Raw genomic sequence first — 14,918 nt, 5'->3', positions numbered from 1 at the left:
GAGTGATCACACCATCGTGATTATCTGAGTCATGAAGATCTTTTTTGTATAGTTCTTCTGTGTATTCTTGCCACCTCTTCCTAATATCTTCTGCTTCTGTTAGGTCCATACCATATCTGTCCTTTATTGAGCCCATCTTTGCATGAAATGTTCCCTTGGTATCTCTACTTTTCTTGAAGAGATCTCTAGTCTTTCCCATTCTATTGTTTTCCTCTATTTCTTTGCACTGACCACTGAAGAAGGCTTTCTTATCTCTCCTTGCTATCCTTTGGAACTCTGCATTCAGAAGGGTATATCTTTCCTTTTCGCTTCTCCTCTTTTCACAGCATTCATTCAACAAACATGTATTAAATGTCTATAATGTACTATGGTGTTTGTGTGTGAGGTAGGATGACCGAAAAAAAAATCCCTGTCCTGATGCAATTCAGCATGATAAACTTAGATGTAGTTGAAGATACCCACTATTGCCAGTCTTATGGCCTTTGTTTTTTTCCATATAGTCTTTCCTTTAGAGAAGACTTAAAAATTACTTTTGGGGTAAAAAGATTAAAATTTAATTGTTAAATGTTTTGAGGTTTGTTTGTGAGAGACTGTGCTAGTTGATGTTTGAGTCTATAAAATGACAAGAATCATTGTATATATGATGAAATTGAGGCACAGAGAGGTTAGATGACTTGCTGAGCTCATGGAGCTATTCCCAGGCCAACGTCTATGACTTTAATCCTCACTCAGCAATGGGGAACTAACAGTTCAAGAACAAAGCCTGAAGTACTGTCATGGAATCCTTATTTATAAACTTATCAGTTGGTTAAAGTATAGATTTTGTGTCATTTCAATCCAAGCCCTTAATGCAAATTTTCTTAATACTAAAATTTATATAAAAGAACAAGTGGGGTTGGAAGGAGGTAGAAAGCTATGAAATTTTCAAAGAGGAAAAATAATGAATAGTCTTGCTCTACCAGATATTAAAATGCCATGTATTATAAAGCCATTGTGAATGAGCTAGTGTGATACTGATGCCAAAATCAACAGACAGGTAAATAAACCAGCTTAGATAGGTCAGAAAGAAACCCCAGTATAATTACAATTTGTTATATATTAACAGAAGCATAAAAATCACTGAACAAGTGATACTGGAAAAACTGTTAAAGAACACCTGGGAAAAACTGTTTTAATTGTATCTTTACCACTTACCATTTATCAAACTAAATTTTAGATAAAGAGTTAAATGCTAACAAAGCCTTAAAATAGAAGAAAAGACAGGTGAACATATTTTTAAACTTAAATCTCAGTAGACAATTCTCCAAATGTCTAATAACAAGTATCCATTCTCATTAGTTTCCATGAGAATGCAAATTAAAACAATGACAATTCAATCTCTCAAATTAATAAAGGTTAAAAAAAAGTTCAGTGTTGTTATGGATATGGGGAAATGGGGAATTTCATATCCTAGTGGTAGAAATATAAACTGGTATAACTTCTCTACAAAATAATTTAGCAAGAGCCTATTCAAAGTTGTTATATTGACCCAGTTGTACCACTTTTAGGAATCTATCCCAAAGAAATACTGAGTAACTATAAAATTTATATACAGGGACACATACCCTGGGATTATTTATAATAAGGACAAATAAATAACTTAAAAGTCTAACAGTAGGGGGAGAGTTAAATGAACTAAGAAATAACATGTTATAATTCTAGTTTAAAAAAACCTGATGGGTCCAAAATTTTAAATATATATTTAAAGATATAGGCATGTTTGTAGGTTAGATACATAGATATACAGCTAGATAGAAGAAAGGTGAAGAAGGAAATACACTTGAATACTAAGACTAATAGGTGAGTGAACAGATTACTGGTTATATTTATGTTTGAAAATTTTTTTCAATTTCCTTATGATATACACAGAAATGTTGAAGTTGATTTAAAAATATCAACCTGTCCTTGTTTTTTATGCCTCTATTATTTCACCCAAAATATTTGGAAAATGTGTTTCTCAGAGGGAAAGGCCATGGTCTGGTCCCAATTAGGGAACAGCCTGTGCTAACCCTTGGGGACAGGCACAGTGAGAATTCAGGGATGCCCTACTCCTTCCTGTTTAGTTCCAGTCATTCAGTTATTCACTGTCCTTTTGGCCTTCATTTCTCTGACTCCTTACTGTTGACCATCAAATAAGTTGTTCCTTTGGCATTTAGTCTAGACCAAATACGGGACTGATCACTTCCTTCGCCTTTCTGTTTTTCTGGGGGTGGGGCAAGGATTATTCAATTATTCTTTTTGTTGTTTAGTTGCTAAGTCGTGTCCGACTCTTTGTGGCCCCATGAACTGTAGCCTGTCAGGCTCCTCTGTCCAGTGGGATTTCCCAGGCAAGAATACTGGAGTGGGTTGCCATTTCGTTCTCCAGGGGATCTTCTGACCCAGGGATCGTTGGCAGGCAGATTCTTTACCACTGAGCCACCAAGGAAGCCCCAAGTATTCCTTTTTATTGTTTTGTAATTGGTAAATAAGAGGCTTAACTTGACTGCAGCCTTGGGAGTTGCTGAGTCAGAATATTGACCTTGATGTATGCGTGTGCCTAGAGACCTTGTCCTGGCGCAGGCTAACTTGGCAACTTCCTAGGACCTGAACACTCTTCCTGCTTCACCCCTGCAGTGTTTCCAATTCATGATGCTCTCCTGGAGCAGCCTCCAGGGCCGGACCTCCCCCATGGGGAAAGCTGGATATGGTTTGACTCAAAAGAACCAGACTTCCTGGGCTTTCAGTGGGCCGTGTATAGGGAAGGGCAAGAGGAGCAACAAAGAGGAAGAAAGTGGGGGTGAAAGAAAAGAAAGTGTTGGAGGTTGAAGGGAGAAAGGCACACACAGACACACATACACACACAACCATTTTCAACCCAGGCTCTGATATGGTGTGTATGGATAGTCTAGCTTTATTAAACACCACCAGCTGAATAGCAGTCCTACTGGAGTACCAGCTTGGCTGTGGAGTGCAGTGGCCTGAAGAAGTGAAGTGAAGTTGTTCAGTCTTGTCCGACTCCTTGCGACCCCGTGGACTGTAGCCCACCAGGCTCCTCCATCCATGGGATTCTCCAGGCAAGAATACTGGAGTGGGTTGCCATTTCCTTCTCCAGGGGATCTTCCCGACCCAGGGATCGAACCTGGGTCTCCTGCATTGCAGGCAGACCTGAGCGCTTCTGCAAACAGTTGCTTGCAGCTCTGCCTGCCGAAGCTGCATGCTATGCATGAGATTGAACACAAGGTGGAAGTAGTAGCACACTGGAGCTCCAAGGCCGGCCAGCAAACGGGAAAAACACATTCTCACACACACATACACACACACATACACACACACACACACATACACACACACACACACACACTCTCTCTCTCTCTCTCTCTCTCTCTCTCTCTCACGCACACACACACACACCAAATACAATGAGGACGTGTTGCCTATCATCAGGTAGGACCTGTGTTTGCAATTGAGTTTGCCTCTTTTGTTTGATCCCTGGTTGGGAAGATCCCTTGGAGAAGGGAATCGCTACCCATTCCAGTGTGCTTGCCTGGAGAATTCCATGGACAGAGGAGCTGGGTGGGCTACTGTCAGTGGAGTCGTGACTGAGCGACTAACACTTGCCTCTTTTGTAGGGCTCAATAGCTGGACTGGCCACATGATTTGTAGGGCCCAGTGCAAAATAAAAATGTAGGGCCCCTTCTTCGTAAAGGAGGGAAAAGCTGCAGTTAAACTTGGTGAAATGTAAAGTGGAGCTCAGGAGCAGTGAGACAGCAGCTCGCTCGGGCTTACCTCAGGCACCTCTCACCTCTTGGCCTGGGGCGTCTCTGACATGGGGCCCTGGAGGAACCAGGGGATAGCTCAGCTCTCACGTGTGCCTGGCCACCAACTGCAGGACAGTGGATGCCTGTGGGACACCCTGAGCCAATAGGTGATGGAAGACTGTGAATAACATGCTTCGTGTGACTCCCAGGAGGTATAAGCGATAGGGAAGTCCTGTCAGTAACGCGGTAATGCATCTTTGTGCTGCCTTTTCCCTCTTTCTTGTTCACCCTCCTCACTCCTCACTCCTGCTCACCAGGGTCGCTATGCAAATCAACTACTTGCCCTTAAACCTCTATTGAAGAGCCTGCTTTTGCAGGTGGTGGGGGAGTAGGGGGAACTCAGGCTAAGACAAAAATACCCCATCCAACAGATCATTCAAATCTTATTGATGCTACTTTTTCATTTTCATTTATTATTTAACTATTATTATTTTGCCTCACCATGTGGCATGTAGGATACTGAGCCCCCCGACTAGGGATTGGACCCACAGCCCTTGCAGTGGAAGCGCTGAGTCTCAACCGCTGGACTGCCGGGGAACTACCGGCAGTGATTCTGCTGCTAATCATCCTTTTATCTCCTCCTTTGCTATCCTGTTCCTCTTGGTCAGACCCTCTTTATCTCCACCCGAACTGGTAAGGGGACTCATAACTGCTCTTTCTGCCTCCTTTTTTTAAAAAAAAAAACAAAAAACTTAACCCATCTCCTTCTGGTGAAATGAAGATATCTCCTGCCATATCAATAAACAAATGTCACAGCCATCAGCAATTTCTGGCCTCTAGAAGTGAATGAGGGCTCCCAAAACAGATGCAGCCAATGCTGCCACACCCCACGGTGATTGCTGAGGAGCTGGGGGAATGCAAGAAGCAGTCATCTGCCACTTGGGCCACTCCTTAAGGTGAGTCAGGAAACAGGATTGGCTCCAGATAGCTGAGGTGCATGTGAAAGGAATGAATTCATGGAGCCCAGAGGCTTGCATCTTCCCATACACAGAATGCTGAATTCCTTAACTTGATATCTGATCTTTGATATTCAGATTGCCTGTTGCCTGTGTTGCAAACTTGTCTATAGCCTGACTTCCCCTCCTGCCTCCTTGGAGCAGATTTCTCAGAGCTACTGATATGCTGTCTTCTGGCCTTGGAGTCCTAAACATTCCCACCAAATAATTCTCTACTTTCAGATCGTGACTGTATTTTTTAGTCTACATTCCCCCCCAAAACCTCCATGCTTTTCTGCTGCCAGAGTAAACTTTCTAACACATTACGGTTCACTTTTGGTAGCTTGCTTTCTCTTACAAAATCAAGTCCAGCCCTCTGCAGTGCCCTTTCCATCCCCCCCAGGCACCTCTAACCACAATGGATAATCCCCTTTCCAAGGTTCCCCTTGGTGGCCCTTTCTTGAAAAGATTATATTTCAGGCAGCCTTTCCACCCAGTTCAATTTGGTTCGCCAAATGCTTAACTGAACACCAAGTACACCATAGTTTCTGTCATCCAGGGAGGTGAGGAGCAGGTGACAAGATGAGGGGATGGGGAGAGATGCTTCAAGTTACTGGGGTTAGCACTGAATCTGTGATGTGTCAACACAATCCCATGAAAAGGTTTTTGGCTAAGTCACCCCAGTGGAGGAGACTGAAAATACTTTTTCACCAGGCCAAAACCGCTGCTGGAACTTTGCTAGGGAAATAGGAAAATTTGCGTTTGTAGAACTTGAGATCTTGTGTATCAACCAGGTTCTGAGTGGGGGTAAATGTATGCTTTTTATTTTTACATTCATCATAAAGACTGGTCTCTCAATGAAGGTGATGTGATTAATATCTTGCACATTTTAAATCAGTAGCGGCTGATATGGTCCTCGATTTCCACTTACCATCCCCAACTCACAAAAATGTGTTACATTATCTTCCCAGCAGTTCCAAGGAGATGCTTGCGTATTTGTTCTGATTTGTTGCAGCATTCTGATTTGTAATATGCATTCAAAGAAGTTTTCCTTTTCTGAGTCCCATTTTCCAGCCACATATTCAGTATCTTCCTGATACTGGGGACTTGGAATTGCTGATTTTTCACGTCTCTCATTCTGCCGGCGGGCTAGGTATAGTGTGCAAGTTGGCACTGCCTACGGAGGCGATGACCTGATTCCGGCCCCCTCGTTTTGCCAAGCCTGGCTGCCTGGCTCGCAGCTGTACTTTCCTTTAATTCTGCTATGATCCAGAGATGTCAAGTAAGTTGGTGCTTGAGAAAGAAATGGTTCCAGATAATCTCATTTAACCAATGAGGCAGAGCTCGGCAGGTCACTGCCAATCAGTCTATTCAGCTCCCAGGATTTATAATCCCAGTCATGGCCTTAGTATCTGTGTGCAGAGGAAGCTACTGCTAAGTCCTCTTTCTATTTTAGCTACTTACCTCTTCTCTCAAGCTAATTCCCCATTCTAAGGACCTGGTTTACTTTTCCTCATTGTATTCATTTCCTGTGGCTGCCAGAACAAATTGCCCCAGACTGGGTGACTTGAAACAATAGGAACTTATTCTCCTAGGGTCTGGAGGCCAGAAGTCCAAAATCAAATGTCAGGGGGTCCCACTCCCTCCAAAGACCCTAGAGGAGGCTCCTTCCTCTTTCAGCTTCTGGTAGCTCCTGGCCTTCCTTGGCTTGTGGCATCGTTATTCCAACCTCTGCTCCTGACTCCCCCGGCCCTCCTTGCTCTGTCTTTGCATTCTTTTCTACCTCTTATAAGATCATTCTCATTTGAATGTATGCCATTTGGATGATCTCATGTCAGTCTTACCTTAATAACATCTGCAAAGACCCTATTTTCAAATACAGTCACATTCTGGGGTTGCGGATTCACATGAATATTGGGAGTCCCCACACTACTCAACACATACCAACTTTGTCGAGATGCCATTGCAGCGGGTCTACGGCTAATGCTCTTTCCAGTCTCATTTCCAAGTTCCTCTTTTCCTATCTGACTCCACTAGGAGCGACCCATAATGTGTGCGCTCAATCCTCACCCATCCTGAATTTCTAAAGAGATATCCAAAGGTAAACACATATTTACTAGAATTTCTCATGGGGTAAAGTCAAGGTTAGGGATGGTGGGACTGATATACTCATATACAGCTCTTTCAGTAATGTACTTGGTTGACATATTTCCCCCAGCTGTCGAAATATATGTATATGAAAAATACGAATACTATAAATATCTATAATACATAAATATACTATGTATATTATTAATATAATTAATACAGTTATTAATTTGTATTAATTTCCTCTACTTTTAAAGTTTTTTCGTGACTTTTTAAAAATCATTTTTTAAAAAAATTATTTTTAATTGAAGGATAATTGCTTTACAATATTGCTTTGGTTTCTGCCATACATCAACATGAATTAGCCACAGATATACATATGTCCCTTCCCTCCTGAACCTCCCTTCCAGCTCCCACCCCTTCCCATCCCTCTAGGTTGTTACAGAGCCCTGGTTTGAGTTCCCTAAGTCAGGCAACAAATTTCCATTGGCTATCTATTTTACATATAATAGTGTATCTGCTTCCATGCCACTCTCTCCATTCATCTCACCCTCTTCTTCCTCCCCTCCCTCCATAAGTCTGTTTCCTATGTCAATTTTTTTTTAAATTGGGAGATAATTGCTTTACAGACTTGTGTTGGTTTCTGCTGTACAACAATACAAATCAGCCATAATTACTTATATTCCCTCCCTCATGAGCCTCCCTTCCCTCTCCCATCCCTCCTTTCCAGGTCGTCCCAGAGTACCAGGCTGGGCTCCCTGTGTTATACAGCAGCTTCCCACAAGTTACCTATTTTACACATGATAGGGTGTATATGTCGATGCTACTTTCTCAATTCATCCTACTCTCTCTATCCCCCACTGTGTACGTAAGCCTTTTCTCTATGTCTGCAACTCCATTTCTTCTCTATATTTTCTGGATCCCACATGAAAGAAAGAAAGTGAACGTGAAAGTCACTCAGTCATGTCCGACTCTGTGTGACCCCATGGACTGTAGCCATGGACTGAATATATATATGCATATATATTCCAGTTATATGTATTCTTTTCAGATTCTTTCCCATTATAGTTTACTACAAGATATTCAATATAATTTCCTGTGCTATACAGTAGGACCTTGTTTCTTTTTTTTTTTAACCTATTCTACATATAGTAGTGTATATCTGTTAATCCCAAACTTCCAATTTATCTCTCTCCCCTTCCCATTTGGTAACCGTAAGTTTGTTTTCTATGTCTGTGAATCTGTTTCTGTTTTGTAATTTCCGTTTCTAAAATAAATCAGGACAAAGTTTAAATTCACCCGGTTTGCCTGACAACTGATAAACTCAGCAGAAGACAAGCATATCCAGGAACATTCTTCTTAGTCTAATCATGTTAACCTGGAGGTGGGGGTGGGGGAAAACTTAAGGATTATGGGTTTCTGGGAGAAAGCCGTGGAGAGGGCTGTTGGACAGACGTGTACAGTGTACTTTACCGGGATGTAAAGTGCCTGTGCTCTCGTCTTGCTTCTTCACAGGCCCCCGCACAGACCAGGGACATGAGGACACAATACACACTTCCGCTCTGGGGCTGCTGGGTGGCCTGCAGGGTCGTACCAGGCATCCTCTCCAAAAAAGGGGACCTCTGCCTTGTGGCTGGCATCAACAGGACCTGCCCTGTGATTTGCAGAGGTTTCCTACCCTTGAAATCTCATTAACTTCTGATTCTTTGGTATTTTTGTCCCTATAGCTACTAAAAGCTGAAATAGGCTAAATTGCTAGTATTTTGCCTTTTCATCCGGATTTGAAATTTAGAAAACCTAGGAAGAGAAGAAAGGGGAAAAAGAAAAAGAGGAAACAATGTGAAAAAAAGAAGCTGCTTTCCTATCAGCTGTTTATTCCCCCAACTCAAGCTCTACTAAGAACATTGCACAAGAAACCAGGTGTGACCATGTCCCTGAAACCACATGGAACATTTTGCTTTAGCCGGAGCCACAAGCAGCTGGACGAATAGCATCTTGGAAGTCCCTAAGTTGGATCTAAAACCTCATAGTGTAAGTGTAGACTTCCCTCTGGTAGGAGAAGGAGGCACCCCCACAGCTGGAGAGACAGGAATGAGCAACAGAATCAGCTTTATGATCAAGAGGACCATGACCGGGGGAAAGGGCGAGGGGAGGGATAAATTGGGAGATTGGGATTAACATCCGTGCTATGCTTAGTGGCTCAGTCATGCCTGACTTTATGACCCCATGGATTGTAGCCTGCCAGGCTCCTCTGTCCATGGGGATTCTCCAGGCTCGAATACTGGAGTGGGTTGTCATGCCCTCCTCCAAGGGCTCTTCCCAACCCAGGGATCAAACCCAGGCCTCCTGCATTGCAGGCAGATTCTTTACCAGCTGAGCTACCAGGGAAGTGAGTGAAGTGAGGGAAAGTTGCTCAGTCATGCCCGACTCTTTGCGACCCCATGGCCTATACAGTCCATGGAATTCTCCAGGCCAGAATACTGGAGTGGGTAGCCTTTCCCTTCTCCAGGGGATCTTCCTAACCAGGGATCGAACCCAGGTCTCCCACATTGCAGATGAATTCTTTACCAGCTGAGCCATAAGGGAAGCCCTGAACCACAAGGGAAATCACAAGGGAGCTATCAGGGAAGCCCACTACTAAATATAAAATTTACTGGATTGAGTTTGACTTGCTGGACATCTGCTTTCAGGGTTTTACTTAGGGTTTTGTTTTTCTCTTTCTTAGGTATAATTCATGATGATGAAGCATCCTTGATTTCTCTGCTCAGGGAAGAGAAGAGAGGAAAAAAAGTACAATGGTAATTACCTAAATTACTACATCTCCATAGGATTCAAGCTGTAGGGTCAATAGTATCCTATACAGCACTGAGAAATGTAGTGTGCATGCTTAGGCACTTTAGTAGTGTTCGACTCTTTGCGACCCCATGGACTGTAGCCCATCAGGCTCCTCTGTCCATGTGATTTTCCAGGCAAGAATACTAGAGCGGGTTGTCATTTCCTCCTCCATGGAATCTTCCCAACCCAGGGATTGAATCTGCGTCTCTTGTGGTTCCTGCATTGCAGGAAGATTCTTTACCTCTGAGCCACCAGGGAAACTAAAAGCCACCTGGGAAATGTGGTGTATATTCCATAAAAAACACATGAAGAACATGTGTGTGCTTATTTGTTCAGTCATGTCTGACTCTTTGCAACCCCATGGATTGTAGCCTGCCAGGCTTCTCTGTCCATGTAATTCTCCAGGTAAGAATACTAGAGTGGGTTGCCATTCCTTTCTCCAGGGAATCTTCCTGACCCAGGGATTGAACCCAGGTCTCCTGGAAGATTCTTTACCATCTGAACTATCAGGGAAGCCCACATGAAGAACATAAACTGCCATCCATTCATTTACTTCCTTCACAGAACCACAGGGTAGTACATCATTAATATTGATTCCCTTCAACTACAGGGAGAGCTAGTCTGTCCTTCCCTCTAGAAATGTAAACTCCAGAGGCCAGTAATGGTGATGAGTCTATTTTGTTCAATTCTATATTCCCATCTTCTAGAACAGTCCCCGGCACATAGTATGCATTCAGTAAATATATGAATGAATAGAGTTCAGGTTATATTTGGTATATCCTTACAGACTTTGTTAATCAGCAGAGAATAGACTTGTCCTCTCATATATTTGAAGTCTGTCTTTGAGGTCTGATTCAGGCTGAGTGTCTCCCGTTCTGATGTGATCTGGGATTCAATACAAAACCTCAGCCTCATACTTCCAGGAACCACAGGGCCTGCTTCTGGAAGAGGAGGGGCATTTGTAGCATGAAGGGGAGTGACAGCCCAGTAGGAAAAGCTGACGTAATGACGATGGAAGAACAGGCCCGCACACGTGGCCACGTCACTGTAGAATACAGTTGTCTGTGTGGGATAGCCATGGTGACAGACGCTTTTTATAGGATTCTCTTTCTTCTTTTTGCTTCATTTAGTTTTCCTTCGCCCCTCAATTGTAATAGGTTGGGTTTTAATGTTTAATACTGAGGAACAATTAAAGAGGACTAGCACCAACTAGTCATTGTCATATTTAGATTAATTAATCGTGGTGATACTTGTTTTCTCTGAGGAGATTCAGACTTCTCAGATAGAGACATGAATTTTTTTCATCTTGTCATGCTCTAATGAGGCCCAGAGATCATCAGCTCCATTTTTCAGATGGTGACACCGAAGCGTGGACACTGACCTGAGGGCAGGAAAGCCAGTCCTACCCTGGTGGTCGTTCATCCTGGTCCCCAGGCCCTGCTGAGCATCTACTGCCAGAAAGCAGTAGGCCCTTGGCTCATCACTATTATCTGATTGAGAGAATGATGCGCTTTGTGATTCTAATATTATCTTGTTTTCTATGGCTAATTTTTATTTTTACCACTGGAATAAAAGCCCAGAGAAATGTGATCATCTATAAAGTTCCTTGAATTTAGGACCTTCTAATTTCTACAGAGAAGCAGAAGGAAGTAGGGAAGATGAACTGGTGGATATTATATAGCTTTAAAGTTTTTTCAAATAATTAGGCAACTCTGGCCTGTACGCCGGGGGCAAGCTCAAGATTCTTTTGCCTTTAGGTTTTGGTCCTGAGGGTGGGAAGCAGTAGAAGCTGCAGGCTTGGAGCCAGATGGCATTGACTCCACCATCTGCTCTCTTTGGGACCTTGCCCAGGTTGTGTGACCTCTCTGTGTGTCGACTGAAGTCCTCATTTCTAGCAATACCCACCTCTTTGGGTTATTGAGGATGAAACGATTTAGCACACTTCATACTTAAAGCCCTTAAAATAGCAGCTGGATCTTTGTGTTCAGTAAATGCTCTGTGATGATTATGATAACGATGATTTCCCTTCTTACTGTTGGCCACGGTATCCTCCCCTGCAATACTGCCTCATGTCATAAGATGGCCATTTCTGTATCTGATTGACATCCAGTTTATTGGACCTTACCTCAAAATGAAACTCTCTGGGCATTGCCATCAAAGGCAAAGAAAAAGAAGAAAGCAAAGGAACAGTTAGAAAGATACAAATATAAAAATTAACTAATCCTTATGTTCACGCAACAACCTTTATTATTATCAGTCATATGCAAAATGCTCTACAGGACCTTAGGGAATATAGATTATGCACATGTGCATGTGGGCACATGTGGAAACACACACACGCATGTGTGCACACAATGTTATTTCTGCATTCAAAGCACCTATGCTTGTCTTCTTCAGAAGGCTTTGCTGGGGACCCCAGATAGGATTAGGGCTGCTCCTCTGTGCATTCCTAGCACCCTGGACCTATAGCATTCACCATGTTAGCAGACCTTTAGGAGTCTGTTTGTCTGGAATACTGTGAGCTCCGTGAGTGCAAGAACCTTAGGATTCATAGTTCTCTGTGTGTTTGTTGGACGAGACAGGACGAGGTGGAACTAGCAGAGATTGTCTCTTTGGTGCATATCTTTCTCTTTTACCCCAGCTTTGGCATCATACCCTTAGTCCTAGACCTCGCTCTTAGGCCTAATTATTAGTCTTGATCCCTTCTTGGTTCCTCTTTATCTGTGATTTTCCCTCTGACTTTTTTGCCCCCTCAATTTCACTGGACACATTGGGCCTCACCACTGAGCCAAGAGCTTCCCTGGTAACTCAGATGGTAAAGAATGCCTGCAATGCTGGAGACTGGGGTTCAGTCCTTGGATTGGAGAGATCCCGGAGAAGGAAATGGCTACCCACTCCAGTATTCTTCCCTGGAGAATTCCATGGACAGAGGAGTCTGGCAGGATATGGTCCATGGGGTCGCAAAGAGTCAGACATGACTGAGTGACTAATACTTTTACTTTTTCACTTCCACTAAACCAAGAGTAAAGAGGGGCCTGTCTTCTCCAACAACGCACATCTTCTCAATTTTTTAAAAACTAAAGTATGGTTGATTTACAATATTGTATTAGTTTCAGGTATACAACAAAGTGATTCAATTACAGAATTTTTTTCAGATTATATTGCATTATAGGTTATTGCAAGATACTGAATATAGTTCAGTATCTTACACTACAGTAAATCCTTGTTGCTTATCTATTTTGTGTATAGTAATTTTCATTTATATTATTTTTAGATTCTACAGGTAAGTGATATCATATACTATTTGATCTTTGACTTACTTCTGTAAGTATAAAATTCTCTAGGTCCATCCATGTTGCAGCAAATGGCAATGTTTCTTTCTTTTTATGACTGAGCAATATTCCACTATTATATTTCACAATATTGTATATATATACCACATCTTCTTAAGCCAATCATCTGTTGATGGGGCTTGGGTTGTTTCCATGTCTTGGCTGTTATAAATAGTACTGCTATGAACTTTGGGGTGCATGTATTTTTTTGAATGCATTTCCTTTTTTTTGGATATATATCTAGGGGTGGGATTGCTGGATCATAAGGTGGCTCTATTTTTTAGCTTTTTAGGGAACCTCCATACTGTTTTCCATGGTGGCTGCACCAATTTACATTCTCACCAACAGTGAGGGTTCCCCTTTCTCCACATTCTCTCCAGCATTTATTGTTTGTAGACTTTTTGATGATGGCCATTCTGACTGGTGTGAGGTGATACCTCATTGCAGTTTTGATTTGCATTTCTCTAATAATTAGCATTGTGGAACATCTTTTACATCTTTTCACGTGCCTTTTGGCCATCTGCACGTCTTCCTTAGAGAAATGTCCGTTTAGGTCTTCTGCCTATTTTTTGATTGGGTTGTCTTTTGCTATTGAGTTGTATGAGCTGTGTGCATAGTTTGGATATTAACCCCTTGTTGGTTGCATTTTTTGAAAATATTTTCTCCCATCTTTGTTTTGTTGATGGTTTCCTTTGCTGTGCAGGGTTTCTAAGTTGGATTGGGTCCCATTTGCTTATTTTTATTTTATTAATTTTGCCTCCACAGGGCACATCTTGAGGACACTTAGAGGGTTCGGCCACAAGCTCCTTGTTCTTCAGAACATCAGCTACTTAGACTCTGGCTTTTGCATCCTTCAGAGATGGCCTCTCTCCTTAAAAGACTTCTCTGCCTTTTCACTCCCCTTCCCCTAGATGTGAAACTGGGGGCTGGGGGGAGAATTAATCAAAAGATTGGATCAAAGAACCTTCTAGTCAACTGGGTTTGCCTTACTCTTTCTTCCCTATTCTCCCCAACCAGGCTCTGGAGCACAGAGTTCTCAGGGCCAGCCCATTTCCCCAAGGGCATCAGTCCTGTCCAGCTCATCTTCCAGTCAAGTCTCTGCAGCCTCTGGCTTCTGTCAGCGGCTGGAACCTTGGGGCTTTCTGAAAGCAACCGCACAATGTCTGTCTGCATAGTGTTTACGCCAAGTTCAGTCTCCTGCAGATGTTCACAAACACACTGCCAGTTACTAACCATCAGTGATACTCTTTCCTGTGGTCTGAATTGCTGTTCATTTTTCCAATCCACACAGAGAGGTGCATCCTCCTGTGACATGCATGCTCCCTAATACACGCTGCCCACCAAGGCATCCACCCAGGAGCCTTCCTGAACATTCAGGTTCACAGACTCACCATGCACCCCAGTGCCTTTTGCAAAGATCCAGCTCACCTCCCTCTCCCTCTTTGGTTATGTTTAGTCAGATCCTTCGTTTGTGATTGTTTTTGAAGCTTAGCTTTCAACCTCTCCCCAAGCCGCAGTGGTATGGTAGAAGGTACAGCTCCCAGTGTTTAGAAGAGTCATGGTGCCTGTCTTCCCCTTGCCTCAGGCTGTCTTCTTCTTCTGGAACATTCTAATGGAAATGAGGACAGACATTTTTCTGCACTTGTCTAATGGCTCTTTCTGGAACATAAACTAACACATGGCCCATGTGGCGCCAAAGAGGTTCATCACAGAGGCTATTGGATGAGCTGTGGTTGGTTTTGGAGTTGGCTAGACCAGGAGAATTCCCGGGGGATGTTTTTTGCCCTTCATCTTTGCTGAGGGCCTGGCTATAAGAACCAAACAAACATAACTATGGTTTTTGGAAGTCTGGGTTTTACTCTTCAGCTTATTCAAGTCAGTGGTGACTTGCG

At 42.9% G+C, this 14,918-nt stretch overlaps 1 long non-coding RNA gene across 1 annotated transcript; it reads left to right on the top strand.

Moving 5' to 3' along the window:
* Positions 1–5,094: 5,094 nt before the first annotated feature.
* LOC145507481 (uncharacterized) lies at positions 5,095–14,001 on the top strand. The gene is made up of 4 exons (XR_014054895.1): positions 5,095–6,872; positions 8,652–8,890; positions 9,585–9,657; positions 13,792–14,001. It is a non-coding gene; the product is annotated as an uncharacterized LOC145507481 (long non-coding RNA).
* Positions 14,002–14,918: the final 917 nt, after the last annotated feature.

The sequence above is a fragment of the Giraffa tippelskirchi genome, chromosome 5, assembly GCF_054371585.1.
Source record: "Giraffa tippelskirchi isolate mGirTip1 chromosome 5, T2T-mGirTip1v1.2.pri, whole genome shotgun sequence".
NCBI lineage: Eukaryota > Metazoa > Chordata > Mammalia > Artiodactyla > Giraffidae > Giraffa > Giraffa tippelskirchi.
This window is presented reverse-complemented; position numbering and strand designations above follow the sequence as displayed.